The sequence below is a fragment of the Dermacentor andersoni genome, chromosome 4, assembly GCF_023375885.2.
Source record: "Dermacentor andersoni chromosome 4, qqDerAnde1_hic_scaffold, whole genome shotgun sequence".
Taxonomy (NCBI): Eukaryota; Metazoa; Arthropoda; class Arachnida; order Ixodida; family Ixodidae; genus Dermacentor; species Dermacentor andersoni.
Genome location: NC_092817.1, coordinates 147,451,896 through 147,468,157, shown reverse-complemented (window position 1 = coordinate 147,468,157; position 16,262 = coordinate 147,451,896). Strand labels below are relative to the sequence as shown.

Below are 16,262 nucleotides of genomic sequence, written 5' to 3'. Positions count from 1 at the left end.
CGACGTCCACGCGCTCGACACCACGGCGGCGTAAAGGAAGGACAATGAGATATGGCGAGTGTTCTTGTGCAGCAGGAAATGCAAAAAAAAGAAAAAAAGAAAAAAGGCGCCGGGGGTTACGGAGAGGGGACGGCGACGACACGGGCTCGAGCGCGTCGAACGTGCAGGCCCATCTGGTGGAGGAGAACGTCGATACGATAGACGGGACTCGAGGTAACTGCGACAAAAGAGACAGGCCAGCCGGCAAACAAACGACAGGAGCAGCCGATAACGAGGCGGATACACGGTATAGATGCTGCTCGGGCGCGCGTCTTCTCTTCCTTTCTTTCTTTCTTTCTTTCTTTCTTTCTTTTGCGCCCACGTCACAATTATCGAGAGCTCCTGTATCGACGGGCCTCAGAGCGTGACGTCGCAAATAGGCGACGCCGGTGGTGCCGGCACGTTCGAAAAAGTAGCGCTGTAGCGCATACGAGCTTGTGGGCGGACTTACAATTACGACAACTGCCTACTATAAGAACACGGCATTATACTCGGGGGGAAGGGGGAGGGTAGGTTCTCACAGGTTATTTCTTTATTTTTTGCCAAACATCACTCAATACGGTGAATAGCGAGGAAGGAGCGGAACCGAGTTTATTTATTTGCTGGTTCCAAGTACGCTTCCCCGTCTGACGTGCCCGAGATGCGCCAGCCTTGGACTATTAAAAAAAAAGGAAGGCTGCAGATTTCAGCGGTTCCTTCCGTTCTCAACTAATGCAACGGCACCATTCTTCCACTGCGAAGAGCACCATCCAATTTTCCTTCGCCTGCTTATTCCCTGAATAATTGCACTCACCCAACTGCGAGAAAATGGAGAAGAAAGCAGCCAGCGGTTTTAGGGTGCAGTTGGTTGCGGCGATGGCTGTGGCCGTATGAAAGCGGCCGCAAATGTTCGCGACTCCAAGGCCAGAGGCTTGTGCTGGTTTTCTTGCAGCGAGAAATAAGTCTTCCAACAGCAGCATGCGGAAGAGTTTCCAAAGTGTTCCGTCAGGTGCTAAGAGGTTCCAAAAGTCGGCCAAGCGGCCATATCGCTCCGACGCATCGCCCGTCGCATTGGACTCAGCGTTGTAGCCACGCGTCAACTGCTCGTGCCGCGGTGTCTTCTGCGCATCCACTTTCTCCTCCTCTGTTCTATGCGCACTGATACCTCCACAGCCAAGTTTCATTCAGTGCGTTAGTTTTTGGTGCAATTATGAGCTCCTCAATATCCTCTGCCGTCCTATTCTCCAAGTTTGTCGCCGCGAACTGCTTCGTGTCGTAAACCAACTAGCCCGACAGCAACACTGTCGTCTGGAAGGCGCCAAACGAAGCTTGCAGGACCAGCGCCAGCGCTTTTTTCCGCGCAATTAATCAATGTTGCATTTCGGAAAGCTTCGCAGAAGGCTCAGCGTGATAACTGCTGAAATGGGTGCTGCTGCAAATTTTAACGCGCGTCGATTGAATTACGTGCTGCCACCCGCACGCTTGTCGAATACGGCACTCACACCGTCACTGGTGCGCACTTCTGTTCCAGGTGGTCACTCCAGGCAGGGGTTGGGGGGGGGGGGGAGAAGATAGAAATCGAGGCTGAGTAGCGCGGCGACCAAGGCACTAAAATTAAGCTCCGCAGGGCGCTTAATTGTCTGCTGATTTCAGGGCTTTGATAGGTGGACACGGATCACCCGTGTGATCAAGGCGAATAATAAAAAAAAAATGGAAAAAGAAACGCGAGGAAGCGGCAGAACAAAGACCACCTGCCGTCCACGTTCCTTACAACGGTCGCGGTTTTCATCGAGAGCAAAGGTTTCGCAAGTGCTCAATCCGATCTGTTCACTGCGACTGCACGAGGCATATAATACCATGCACGGCGGCTGCGGAGACAAGCCGCACGCAACTATTACGCGTATACGAGGCGCATAAAACCCATTGTATGTGCTGGTCAGGCGCACTTAAATCGGAGGCAGTACGTGGCCTCAGTACCAAGACAATGTCTATTATACAAGTGCTTATAACCGCTCGCACGTGCGAGTGGGATACGTCAGCGGAAGGCAAGAGTGCGCGAGACTGGTTGGTCAAGGAACCAGCTGACGGTTACACCATGGAATGGTTCATAATGTAACCCTGCTGAACAAAGCTGAAATTTCGCAAGTAGGAAGAAAGAGCTTGCATGCACTAGATTCAAATGCGACATTGAAAGCCTATACGTATAATGTAAGAAACAATTATTCGAGAACCATCGAAGATGATTGTCGGAGTAAGCGGAATATATAGCTCTTGGAATAGGCTGGTTTTATTTCTAAACATCCTAGCAGCAATATTTCTCGCTTCTTTCTCGGCTGTCGTAGAGGTCTCGTGTTCCGCCTTTCCAACTTCTGGAACTGGAATCACAAAAGCTGTTTGTTCGTAAGTTCATTTTCGCCGTTGGCCGGTCGCCTTCGCTAATGTTATGCACAGTATCAGGATTGGCTGCAATTTGCTCATAGAAACAGACGGCGTAAAGAAGTTTTAAGTTGAGAATACGGGCCCCGTTCCTTTTTCTGGTACAGCCATCGCAGCAAGCACGCTGGGCCGCCGTCTACCGGGCCACAAAGATCGCCAGTCCCTGCCGTAACGTTGGCACCTCTGCGACCAACCAGCGAGGTCCGAAGACACCGGAGCCCTTCCTTCTTTTCTGGTTACCTAATTCTCTGTGCGCTGGCTCCGCCAACGTGGCAGCCCTTCTTTCCTTCCTACTGCCCTACTTCTTATTAAAATTCCGCCCATGACGAAACAGGGGAAAAACTTAAAAAAGAAATCTGAACGAGAAGGCAAGTATACCCATCAAAGTGCGCTTATAATATCAATTATAGATGAATTCTGGCATATATATAACGTCCGAAACCATATTGCGGGCTATGAGATGACGTAGTAAAGTGCTCCGGATGCTCCGGATTAATTTCCACCGCACGAGGGTTTTTTAAACCTGCAATCAACGCACTATACACGAGCGTTATTGCATTCCGCCCCCATAAGAATGGGACCGCTGGAGTCGGGAATCACACCCCCGACCTCGTGTACCTATGCAATAGAGCACCATCGGCACCGAGCCACTGCTGCGCTTTCTTATACAACTTAGCGGGGAAGAGGCCGCCGATTTGCGCATAATACAGACTGGGGTAATCCTCCGCCTAAAATTGCTAAACGCCATGTATCCCACTCGATATAGGGCCAACTGCCCTTGGTGCGGTGGCATACCCACCCTAATACACGTAACCTGGGAGTGCACTAAGCGCCCTCATAGGCAAAATAGCAATGACACAATGGAGCAGTGGGAGGAACAACTCACCCGTTCCGACTTGGCAGGACAAAAGTCTTTAATTAGCCAGGTCAAGCCGGCGGCAGAGGCCAGTGAGGCACTGGACTGGGGGCTCCGACCACCTCTCCATAAAATTTCCTCCTGACAAATAAAGCTTGTATATATATATATATATATATATACACTCCCAGGGTTCTACTAGTACACATAAATACCGAAGAAAGTGGATGGGAAAACGGCGCCGCGGTAGCTCGATTGGTAGAGCCTCGCACGCGAAATGCGAAGGTTGTGGGTTCGGTTCCCACCTGCGGCAAGTTGTTTTTTCATCCACTTTAATTTCCATTCATTTATCGTTTCTTTGTTTCGTCACTGCAAACATGGAACGCCAAAGCGGCGCGACTCAAAGGAAAAAAGCAACGAGCGAGGAAGCAAATGTACACCTTTCTACAGCTTGTCTGGTGCTGTGAGATTTCCCGACGACAAACAATCCCTCAAGCTTTCAGATTTGCCAACCGTTGCAGCCCTGTGACTAACCAATTTCAGTGAGCGAGCGAGCGAGTGAAATGCTTCTTGGCATAAAAGGACGACTCGTAATCCTAATTAGGGTTACGCGGTACGTTAAAGCAGTGCTCGAACAACCTGACGATATACAGTCCACCTTCCGCGGCGGCGAAGAGGCGCTAGGACCCTCAGTGAAGATTTAAGCACTGCCAATTCGGGCGCGAACATGACACAGCGACACAAAGGGGGAGACGTTCGTGTATGTGCATCATCATCATCATCATCAGCAGCAGCCTGGTTATGCCCACTGCAGGGCAAAGGCCTCTCCCATACTTCTCCAACTACCCCGATCATGTACTAATTGTGGCCATGTTGTCCCTGCAAACTTCTTAATCTCATCCGCCCACCTAACTTTCTGGCGCCCTCTGCTACGCTTTCCTTCACTTGGAATCCATTCCGTAACTCTTAATGACCATCGGTTATCTTCCCTCCTCATTACGTGTCCTGCCCATGCCCATTTCTTTTTCTTGATTTCAACTAAGATACGTGTGTATACGCGCGGTCAAAGTCGCCTTTCTTTCTGCTGGGCTTGACACCATTGCAGTTTGGGAAGCCGGCGCTTTCCTTAGTTTCGTATACCCTGCAGGCGCTATCTGCACAACTGTGCACGCCAAGACATATAGGGCTTCAAAAGCACAACCAAAGAGGAAAATGACATTTCGGACCTCTCGCAATTATATTGAAACACTTGTGACTGATCTTGTTTTTAGTTACTCGTGCTGCGTTAGTTCAAATAACTTGTGTAAGGTGTTTTATAGTGAAGCTAGTTGGAAGGTAGACGTCCGGGTGTTTGCTCCCGGTATCAGTCGGCCATCACACGTCATGGGCTCACTTCTTTCGTTGTGTTTCGCAAACATTTACATCGAGCCCATAGTTCAAGAGGCTGCACGGGAGCTTTCCAACCTTTTAAAATCCCCGGATTGAACACAAATACCGACTCTAAAGGGGGAAGGCCACTGTTATGATGGAGCACTGATGATTCTGTCCATTTCTTCCCTCGCGGACGTGCAGGTTCTTCGGGAACGTGCACAGTGTGAGATAGAACGGTAAGTTTGCGACACACAGGAGCATTCACGTGACGGCTGCAAGATTCCTACAACCAGAGCAGCCCTGGAGACGTTAACGTCACATTTCTTCCGCGCGCTTATCGTTCTTGAGAAGCACTCAGACACTTTACCGCGAGCGCCGGCTCAAGTCACTTAATAAGGTGCTTTTTTTACATCATTATGCAAATGGTACCTGAAACTGTTGAGAGAGAGAGAGAGAGAGAGAAAAGGAAAAGAATTCTGCAGAACTTATCTCACTATGAATACCGACGTTAACGCGAATTGCACTGAAACAATCTAGCGACACACCGTATTGCTGTTTGAAATATCTAAACAGATATGACGCGGGTTCCATAACATTGCAATGATTGGGATAGCACGGAAGCTGGAAGAGATCGACGGCATACATCACGCCATTTATGCCGACGATATCACCATCTGGACTAACCAAGGCTCGCTCAGCCAAAAAGAAGAGCGACTACAAGCCGCAGCAACATGCGTGGAAGAATGTGTTAGGGAAAGAGGCCTCGCCTGCTCGACGGAGAAGTCAGAGCTCCTGCGAGTCAGAAGAGGAAAACGCTCGGAAGAACAAATCAGCGTCACCCTAGAAGGACAAAAAATACCAGAAAAAGAAGCCATCAGGATTCTGGGAACGTGGGTGCAGAGCAATCAACGCTGCACACACACCATAAACCTACTCAAGCAAGCGACGGCACAGGTGGCACGTATGATCACCCGCGTCTCGCAAAAAAGAAGTGGCATGAAGGAGGAAGATACAGTCAAGTTGGTTAAGAGCCTCATAATCAGCCGGATTACGTACGCCCTCCCATATTACAACACAAACAAAGGCGAACGGGACCAGGCCGACGCCATCATAAGGAAAGCGTTCAAAACAGCGCTTCACCTGCCGGCCAACACCTCGACAGAGAAGCTGCTGGACCTCGGACTCCACAACACGTTCGAGGAGCTCAAAGAAGCACAATTAGGGTCGCAGCTACTCAGACTCCAGCAGACTACCACGGGCAGAGAGCTCCTAAAAAAACTGGGGCATAAAGAAATTGAAAGGGGAGAACAAAGAACGGCAAACCTACCCGATGAGTATCGCAGTACCATCAAGGTAGGGTCCCTGCCAAGAAACATGGACCCGAATTTACACACAGCCAGGCGGAACGCTAGGGCAAAGTATGTAGAAAAATACCTAGCAACCAAGGCGAACACGGTATACACGGACGCCGCGGTATATCCTCGAGAACGAAGGGAAAAAGAACAAAGAGTCGTCGCGGCAGTAATAGGCTCGGACTATAGGGAAATCGCTTGCGCGTCGGCACGGGATTGTACGGTAACCGAGGGAGAGGAAATGGCTGTTGCTCTAGCACCTGTGGAGGGCTACCGCACAAATAGATCCCTTATAATTCTAACAGACTCCAAGGAAGCATGCCGAAACTACATTAACGGCAGAATCGGTCTAAAAGAGCTCCAAATCTTCCTCCGCGCTGGCCAACAGAATAAACCCATTAGACACACCATCTTTTGGGTACCGGGGCACACTGAGATTGAGGGCAACCAAAGGGTAGATAGGATCGCTCGCGAGCATACAAACCGAGCGGACCTAAACAGAGATCCTGAGGACTTCATGACAGTGATCCCAACGTACTCTGACATACTAAATTACCATAGAGGGACGAGGATCAGATATCCCCCGCCTCACAATAGACTCACTCAAGAACAGGCAGTTTACTGGCGAAAGCTGCAGACAGGAAGTTTCCCAAATTTACATAAACTATACAAAATGTTCCCAGGTCAATACAGGGACACATGCCCGTGGTGTGGCGCAATACCCACACTTTATCATATCACATGGGAGTGCAATACGAATAAGGCATTCCACAAAATAGAAAATCCAAGTGCGGAGCAGTGGGAGAGCGTGCTCTCCAGCGGCGACCCTAGCCTCCAACGGAGGCTGGTGGATCATGCCCGACGAGCAGCCACGCTCAGTGGTGCCCTGGAATAGGGGCGCCAACCATGCAGGCCGGAGATCGGCATCAACCAATAGAAGATGAAGACATCCGGCCCGACCGCTGAATTACTCTTTCTAGGGCAATAAAGTTTACTTCCTCCTCCTCCATTGCGCCCAGCACCGGATCAATTTCAAATTATATATATATATATATATATATATATATATATATATATATATATATATAGCTGTATATATATATAGCTGCACATACTCAGAGACGCAGGTTGGTCCAAATGCTGGTTTCGAACACTGTTCTCTCAGCACAGGAGCCCAATGCCCTACCCATTAGACTACGAACCACCCAATAACCCACATAGCTGGGAAAACAGTTAGATAAGGGCATAGATAGACGCCGGAATGTACGTGAAGTATGTTAAGAATGTCAATCGCACTGAAAAGGCCTCTTTCAGTTTTCAGCTGCAAGGTATACCTTTAGAAGTTCCTGAGCATACAATAGAAAGCCCATTGTTGCGCTGCCAAATATCGGGTGACCACGCCGGAAAATGAATGCCATATAACAGACTCATGACAACACCGGCGCAACAGTTATGAGTTTTCCATGAAAGGGCACGGAATGTCTGTTAAGATAATTTGTTGCAACTGCCGCTGATGTTTAAGACCTTTTTGGCCCTGAGAACAATTTACGTTAAACATGTAGAACGATAGATAGACGAGCACGGATCACGAAAGTGAGTGAGAGAGAGAGAATTAATTTGGAGGAAGCTAGAGCGGTCGGCCTGAGTTAGCGCTCTCTAGCCTGCTTTGGCACAGGGGGAGGGGAACGGGGACGTAAAGGCTGCATAAGGGATGATGATGACGTAGAAGAGGCATTCACAAGTTCGACGGCAAGTTCAGCACTCTCATGGTTATCAACAAAGTCCAAAAGCGTCATAAAAAGGTGAGAACAAGCCGGCGTAGCAGCGGCGTAGATACGCTGTTTGTAAGATGCATCCTTTGCGTACAGAAAAATTGGGTCTAGTGTTTCCCTATCCCTTGTGGGAAAGGAGCAGACACTTGCCTCGCAATTACAAACAGGTCGTGTAAAATTACTTGTAAGGGCCGAAAGAACTAATAGCACGAAATTGAAATATTAAGGGCTGTTAGCGGCAGCATCGCATGCGCTTTCATCGAGTTAAATCCATCGCAAGGTCAAGCTGAAACAGGTGACGGGAAAGCTTACTGCTATGTAAAGAACAGCGTTAGTTCTACCACATGCAACAACAAATAAATGACAATAACAAACGGGAGCACATGTGTTTGCTTACAATAGGGGCTTTGAGATGAGACGAGGAGGGGGTAATCGTGCAGGGAAATGCGATCCTCAAAACTAACTGCATCTTCAGTCTTTCTAAATGAAGATCTGCTCTGTGTCCGGCTCAAGAGTCATTGAAGACCTCGAAGCTTCGAGTAATATGCCTTAAGGAATTGCAGCAGGTAACCTTCTCCTCGGCAGGCGATTCGCATTGCACAACACGGCAATAGCCTACACGCACTTCCGTGCCATGAATGCCTCGTGCTGCCTCTCTGATGACAGCACATAGACGCACTCGCCTTGAAAGGAACAGCTCGGTAAAGCAGGCGAGGTCGCATCTGATACGTCACGAATGAACTGCATCAGCTGGCGTGTTACAACCGGCGAGGTTTCATTGCGCTTGACGATTTACGATCAACAAAGGTATATGAATATAGCGTATATGAATATACTAAGGGCACCCGCCGTGGTGGGGTCGTGGCTTTGGCGTTGCGCTGCTAAGCCTGAGGAAGCGAGACCGAATTCCGGCCGCATTACGATGTGGGCGAAGTGCGAAGAGCACCCATGTACCGTTCGGTTGGTGCACATTAAAGAAGCACAGCTGGTCCAAATTAATCTGTAATCCCCCGCTACGGCGTTACGGTTATCATCGATGATAACCGTAACTTCGTAATTTGCTTGCTGTCGTGATCACGACAGCAAGCAAAGTGACTACTAAGGATAAGGGTCCTGCCGCAGTGTTTGACGGTAACATCAGCTGATTGCATAAGTCGCACAGTATCTCTGTGCAGATTGGGACCGCCCGGATTGTAACAGAGAAACAGCAGGGTGTTTATGCATACCCATGTGCACCAGTGCAATACGACACGCGAACTATCCCGTCAGAAATAAGGTGCACAGCCTAATTGATGCAAAATATACCCTCGTGCTAAGGTTTGGTTGCAGCGTAGCTGCTTGTTTGGCACGACCCGAAAGCTGCGCATAAGTTATCCCGACCATTCATAGCAGCCGCTTGCTGAAAACGAAGGCAAGTAATGTTTTCCTAGCAAGCACAGGCCTTACAGGCCACGATAAAGGTACGTAGGAGTTCAACGTAGAGGTGCACGCTGCCGCCACAGCTGATGTCAACTACTGTCACTCTACTAGCAGATGTCATTCCAAGCAAACACAATTACTAGGTAGCAAGTTCAGCAGCTGACGTCATAAACCCTCGCTCGTCGAGGTCAACGTTTCCAGTATGCCGGATCAGCCGTCTGCTACCCGAAGCGCGTTGAGCTTTGAGGAGTAACAAAAGAGACGACAACTCATAGAGAGCAGAGGAAACTCATCTGGGAATCGGCAAAGAGGCTGCTATCATAAAGTTTACGAGGGAGGGGGGAGCCGCGCTTCCGACCCGGACGTAAGTCGAGCAGATATATGCCTGCTACATCCAAGGCAAACACGCGAGCTGCCCGCTAGATCGTTGGCACGGACGGCCGTATGATAGCGACCGCCGAGCAGCAGGCGCCGCCGACGTCCAAGCAGGATCAAACACAGACCCTCAACCAGGGTCACCGAGTGGGCAAACGATTAGGTATCACGATCTCACACCACGAGAAACGCGAAGCTGTCACCGGCACCTCCAGTGTCGATCGGACGTGAAACCTTCGTTTCTGTCTAGACTATACGGGCGGTTGAGACAAGGTGGATATAAAAAGCGCCTCGCTGGCGGCTGGCAAAGATTACGTCGATTATCTGACACTTGACGTCCCGACGCCCCACACGTTTAATGGCCGGGCGGCCAAGCCGACTGCAATCGCATCAGTATATGCATTGTTTATTCTGGTTAAGCTTGTCACGGACGAAATGTGTGACCCGAGCCGGAAACAGGCGATTCCACGACGAGATAGGCCGCGAGCCTTACACTTCCTAGCGAAATCAGCACCGTTTCCGGTCAAGACTAGCATGCGTGGACGAGTCCCCCCGCTGCCGAGAAAAGGCTGTGATCGCGCGCGGCGCATCATCACGGTCCAATTTTCTCTGGAAACGGGGTGCGCCGCCTCGGCGTCCCATGAGTCACGCCGGCGCGTAGCATCGTACGAGTACGTCCATAGGCTTCACAACAACGCTCAAGCGCACACCACCAAGCCACGTTACGCAACGGCATCGCACTCGTACGAGAACACCACCAACACATGCAGGGCGAGCACAATATGACGCTCGATTCAAAAAGCGCTGCCAGCAGCAGACGCCACCTATCGCAGCGTCCACTAAAACGGATCGTGTTGTCGAGCGGGCTGAGGCACGAACGACGCGCGGAGTCGGAGCCGGGAGGGACGGGTTTCCGGCGCCGCTATTACATAACCGCCGCAGAGAAAACACACACACACAGGCTCAGCGGCAGCGCGGCGCGCCGCCCAGGGCGAAAGCAGCTGACGGCGCGCTCCAACAGAACGAGGTTTCAAAGGAACATAGCAGAAGCTCCGGAGCTTGAGACGCAGCGTCTCCCCAGGCACGCGCAATGCAACGACGACGTCAACATTGAAACTCACCCCGTTGTTTACGCGTCGTCGCCGAGACGCGTCGAAGTCGTGCCGAGGAGAAGGGGAGCTCGGGTTTTTAATCCATGCGGTGGCGACTGCGATGACGCTTCGCTCGTCGACGAACCCCGCGGTTGGCGTCGTGGTCGTTCGTGCTTCCCCTTGTTGCCGACGTCTTCGTTGCTGGACATGGGAGGCACGTCACAAACGCGCGCGGGATGGACACGCACGGTTTGTCGGAGTTGGCCCGCCGCCGGCAGCGATCGTCATTCCGCGGGCGTTGTTGTTTCGCAGGCAAGCCCAGCACCGCGGCACTCGCACACTCGGTGCCCCTCACGTTCGGCCCAACTCTCTTCCTCTCTAAGCACCGGGGAGGTTGGGCCGCGGAGTGGAGGGAAGGGCACGCGCAGGGCAAGGGAAGCCACACAGAGAAGCAGACCGCTAGCAGCAGCGGCAACCGAGGAGTCGCGCGCACTTTCACCGCAAGGTGGCTTCGGATAGCGAGTGATCGGTGCGGCCGGAAGTCGGAGGGTGGCGCTGCGATCGCCGTTTCCGCCACTTTATCGTTTTCATTTTTTTTTTCCGCTCTCGGTTCGCCTTCTTTCCGCGGAGGAAGTGAGGCTGAGACAGGCAGAGAGAGGTGCGTTGAGAAGCAGAGAGTACAGTTGCGAGGTAAAGGAGTGAGCGAAAAACGCACAAGACAAAGAACAAAAGAGCACGCGTTCTAGCTAGCGGGAGGAAGCTATTTCGCCTGCGCTCCACGCGTCGCGCGGGGCTGTCGCTGAAACGGAGCGGATGTGAATGCCTCCCGGTTGACGTCGTCGCCAACTGGGACGATTCGCCGTTACGAGAAATTGTTCGTTTTCCTGCGCGTGGCGCATTGACACGCTCTTGTAACAACGCCGGGAATCGCACATTTTATTTCTCTGGCGAACTCCTAATTCAGGGCTGCCACATTTTTTTAAAGCGTGTGCTAAAGTGAGACAACTAAGTCGCTAAGTTCTCGCTAAATTTTGCTACAATGTCAGAAACTGTCGCTATAGCTTTCGAGTAAACTATAGGTAGCGCACACTAATCAAGAGAAGGTAGCCATATTCACTAATTAAATACTAACACTTGTCACAAAATGAACTACTTTTGTAGTAAGTGGATGTGGTAAAAGATAGTACCTTTACTACCTGCTGAAGCTAGCACATAGCACTAATTTAGTACTACCTGTGTGTTAGCAATCTTTTGTCGTGCTATTCACTGCCTCCGTAGTGTAGTTGCCCAGGCAACAGAAACATAATTACCAGCAATACTGTGGGGCTTGTTCGATTTATAAGTGCCCCTTGCATTGTCAAATTAAGTCGATGGTATCCCAAAAGCTTAAGGCAGAATGTTACATATGAAAAAAAAAAAAGAGAACGGCATCCCTTCACCCTATATTATACATCAATTATTGCCAGGCGTAATGCTTACCAGGGGCATTGTTGCACAATGACTTCGGGTAACAAAGTGCTACATAACGTCGTCAAGTAACGGTAAGCAAGAACACACACATATCACACATGTAACGTTGCGCGTGAAAGACATGTGCAGAAGCAAGAATCGAAGATACACACATAACTTAACAATTGCATTGCGATACCATCGTGACCATTTTTATAAATTACGGTGCCCCGACAAAAGTCATTCCACACGGTGTGCAGCCACTCAAAAATGCTATTTCTTTCGTTGACAATGCAACCGATGCTACACTTATGCACCTGTCTTCCAAGTACGGATAGAATACTGTGTGCTTCGCTTATGAGACGTGTCAATCAGCAGTTTATGCTTCTTGCAGTTATTGCACAGCAATTGTTTGCATGCGCACTCTTTCATATGAATGGCTAACGATCCAGCTGTTTTCTTTTTTTACATTATTAACATGCTTGTGCAGCCTGTCGTCTATGCAATGACCTGGCTGTCCCACGTAGAAATACTCACACGTCAAAGGTGTACGTTACACTGTACCTTTATTAAACTCGACAAACTTGGTGCGGTATTTCTCATTAGACAATTCCTTTTCGCTACCTTTCGGGTTTCTCATCTTGCGCAGCTTCACGAGTTTATCGGGTGCAGACAGCTGAACTTTTGCACAGCACGTTGGGCAATTTTCTTTAAGTTGTGTGATATCCTACGAATGTAAGGAACGGTCATTGTTTTCTTCGTTTTTCTTTGTGGTAACCTGCCTCACAGAGAGAGAGAGAGAGAGAGAGAGAGAGAGAGGAGTGCACCGCTAGCTACTGTCATGCAGTCGGCCATTCGTGGTTTGAATCGTTGAGCTCTGTGAGTAGTCACTAAGTGGGGACACGACTTCTCCAAACCGTTCTCAAAACAGGTATTTCTAATCGCCCTCTTAACTAGTTTTGAATGTGCGGAGTTAAACGGAAGAATGGGTTTGTTAGCCCGTGGTGCATAACAACAGCACAAATGGTTTATCACTAAATATGCCTGCGGTGCTGGGTGGTTCATGTGTAGTTAGCAGGGGTTCTAAACGTTTTTCAGCGATGGAAAGGATGTCAGAGGCTCCTCGACTAAAATCAAATGTGTTGTATTCTGAAAGAAAAAAAAATTATCTACATATCTAAAAATTACAAACACCTTTGTGGTTAGCGGTACAGCCGCTAGTAATCTTGTCCAGGTATGATAGCAATAAATGGCTCAGTACTGGGGCTATGCATGATAGCATGAATAGGCCCCTTATTTCGTGAATAGTAGCGGTCCTCGCACTATAGATGAAGGTACACCTAAGATAATACTGTAGAATCTCTAGAAAATGCCCGCACGCAAGTCCAGTTTGGAGGGCTATCACGCCGAAGTTGTTTGATAGCCCATTCCACAGTCAAAATTGTTTGATAGCCTCTTCCGCGAACTTTACTATGTTGTCACGAGCAGTAAAGATCAGTTATGTCAATCGAAAAGTCTCTGCGCTTTGTGTGTATCTTCGTTCCTTGCTTCGCTGTCCGTGTCTTTCGCAACATGGCCAAGTAGCAACCTCAGTGAAGAACATATACACAGAACAACGACAAAAATGTTACGCGGCACGCAATCTAAGAGTAACTTCAAGAGAACATATAGCCCTCGTTAATGGGAGCACATGCTGCACTGGTTAGCACCTGTGTATTTGGATAAATAACGTTTGATACCTACATTCTTATATCCTGCTCACTGTCTGCATACACGTGTGCTACGACGCCTCACATAACTGTTAATCCATCATAATGAAAGATAGTACAGCTGACTTTAACTTTTGCATCAGAGTGTCACAATTACAGAGTAATAAGCTACCACCACACGAAGTAATAGTGGCTTAGCGGTTACTTGGTGAAAAGTACGAAGAAGCCTTTCTGGCTGGTAACGGCTACACTTCCTAGCTTTACTAGCCCCTGGATATTATGAAACTGGTACGCATGTAGTAATATACATATCAATCTAGTACATGCGTGCTTTTACTAGCTATTTACTACCTTTATTTTTGAGGGTGGGCATCATGAACACTTCTCATAAATGCGTTTCTCATGAGCAACTCAGTTTTCGAAGTAGCGAACACAGAATGGTCGCCTGCGATACCGTGTAAGAATCGAGGAAGAACGAAGATGAGAGCACGTGTGAATTAATGTTGAGCCACTGTCCGCACGTTATTGGATTTGTCAGTCGTAGCTGTAGAGATGAACTTGGGACGACAGGGCTAGGCGAGCAGGATTTAATTGCAGGATTTACATTTAAAGCATGACATACATTGACAGTCTAGCGCGACTCCCATATGGAGCCCGCAAAACTAACATACAGCAAACAGTTTACGAGCACACACTAGCAGCCGGCAAACGCTGCTTATAAGCTCTCCGCTTGACGTCATAGTTTGACGTCATCGTTCGGCGTGGACGGAGCACGAATGTTCGGGAATGTTCGTCCAATCATTGTAAACTTGCCGCCGCCCCGCAGTATGGCTCACACACACAAAGGCACACACGTTCGAGCCTACGCACACAAAGGCTGACACGTTCGAGGGCCCCGTGGACGGAAATGTTCGTGTTGCACTCACACACAGGTGAAAAGGCCGGACAGTTCTCGGTCCCGCCCAGCTTTCAGTGCCGACGTCAGAGGGCTTCGTAGAACTCTGCTTTGTCCCGGATGGCTCGGCCAAGTACCAATTTCCTGAGTTGATCGCGCGCCACGTGGCTGCCGGCTCTTCGCAGTTCTCCGAAGGGCGCCCCGTCTGGTGGGCTTGGAACACGTGCAGCGGGCTGAAAGCTGGCACGTTGCCACCCCGTACGGCCATTCTTAACAACGTTTCAACGTGACCTTCCGATTGTATAGTTGTGATTTGAATCGTTGAGCTCTGTGCGTAAATCCTCGAGTTTGATGCACAGTAGCTCATATGGCTTACTTGATCGTTGCTTTATATTTAAGAGTGTAGGCGTTTTGGAACACCATATTATACGCTAGCATGGCGCGAATCATTTACCAAAACGTCTCACGCTGGCCCATAGGACCAAATCACAGGGCTATTGCGTAAGTGTCCACATGTTGGACATGTCCATCGCGTCTGCTGCTGAAGTGCTGACTGACTGGGGGCACTTGTCTCCTCCTCACGTGTACCTCAGCCCAGCCAATCAGAACTTCGGCAGCAGACGAAGTGGACACTTGCAGAATAACCCCGCTGATTTGTCCGAAATTCATGCGATAAGGAAGCATGCCAGCGCGTACGAGCGTAGCCACTTCTATGTATGCGCCTTTATACAGTCGATCTATCTTATAGTCCTAAATTCACCTGCTGCGTTCTAAATCTCACAATGAAACTTGTAAATGTCCACCAGTCAAACTCACTTAATGTTAGTAGAACCCGGAGCGTTAAGAACTCATTCAAATTGGTTTTGTAAGGAATAATAATAATAATAATAATAATAATAATAATAATAATAATAATAATAATAATAATAATATAAAAGATGCCTTTGTTAGCACACTTTCAATGTTATGATGGCCACCATTGCTTCAGCATGGTCACAAAGCCTACGTGTCATGCAGCCAATTTTGGCCGCTGGCGTGTAGCTTTTGAATAATAAAAAAGACATTCTTGAAGGCAGTTTTCGAAAGAACTTTCACAACTTCGAATTCAATACAATACCACTAGTTGTCTGTCACCTCGCTAAAAGAACGTTGCCGCTCGCTAAGTTTAAAGATTTGTCGCTAAACAGAGAAAACAGTGGCTGAATGTAGCGACGAAATAGCCAAACTGGCAACACTGCATGACTCCTAGTGCAACACAGATTGGTGTTCAGTGATGCAGAAGTTATGACAATCTTGAATGCCCCTCCCCTTCACCCCCCTCCCCCCCAAAAACAAGAATTATGCGTGTATTGGATGTACTGTTTTGTGTATCGTTTCTTTGTTTTCCCGCAAGAAATGTAAAATCTACCCGAAATTGAACTGGATAATTTTTTTTATAATAACGCTGTAATTGCAGATAAAGTTCCTCTTGCAAGTAAAAAAAAAAAAAACACAAGAAACGCTTTGTTCTTGTGAGGTG

The 16,262-nt window shown here is 48.9% G+C and overlaps 1 protein-coding gene across 2 annotated transcripts in view; it reads right to left on the bottom strand.

Annotated features, from left to right (window-relative positions):
• aop (ETS variant transcription factor anterior open) overlaps positions 1-11,159 on the bottom strand; it is a 167,257-nt gene extending 156,098 nt beyond the window's left edge. For both annotated transcript variants that reach the window (XM_050184985.3, XM_050184984.3), the window contains exon 1: positions 10,721-11,159. The gene's annotated coding sequence lies outside the window, so the exon portion shown is untranslated. The remainder of the gene's footprint in view (positions 1-10,720) is intronic.
• Between the last annotated feature and the right edge of the window lie 5,103 nt (positions 11,160-16,262).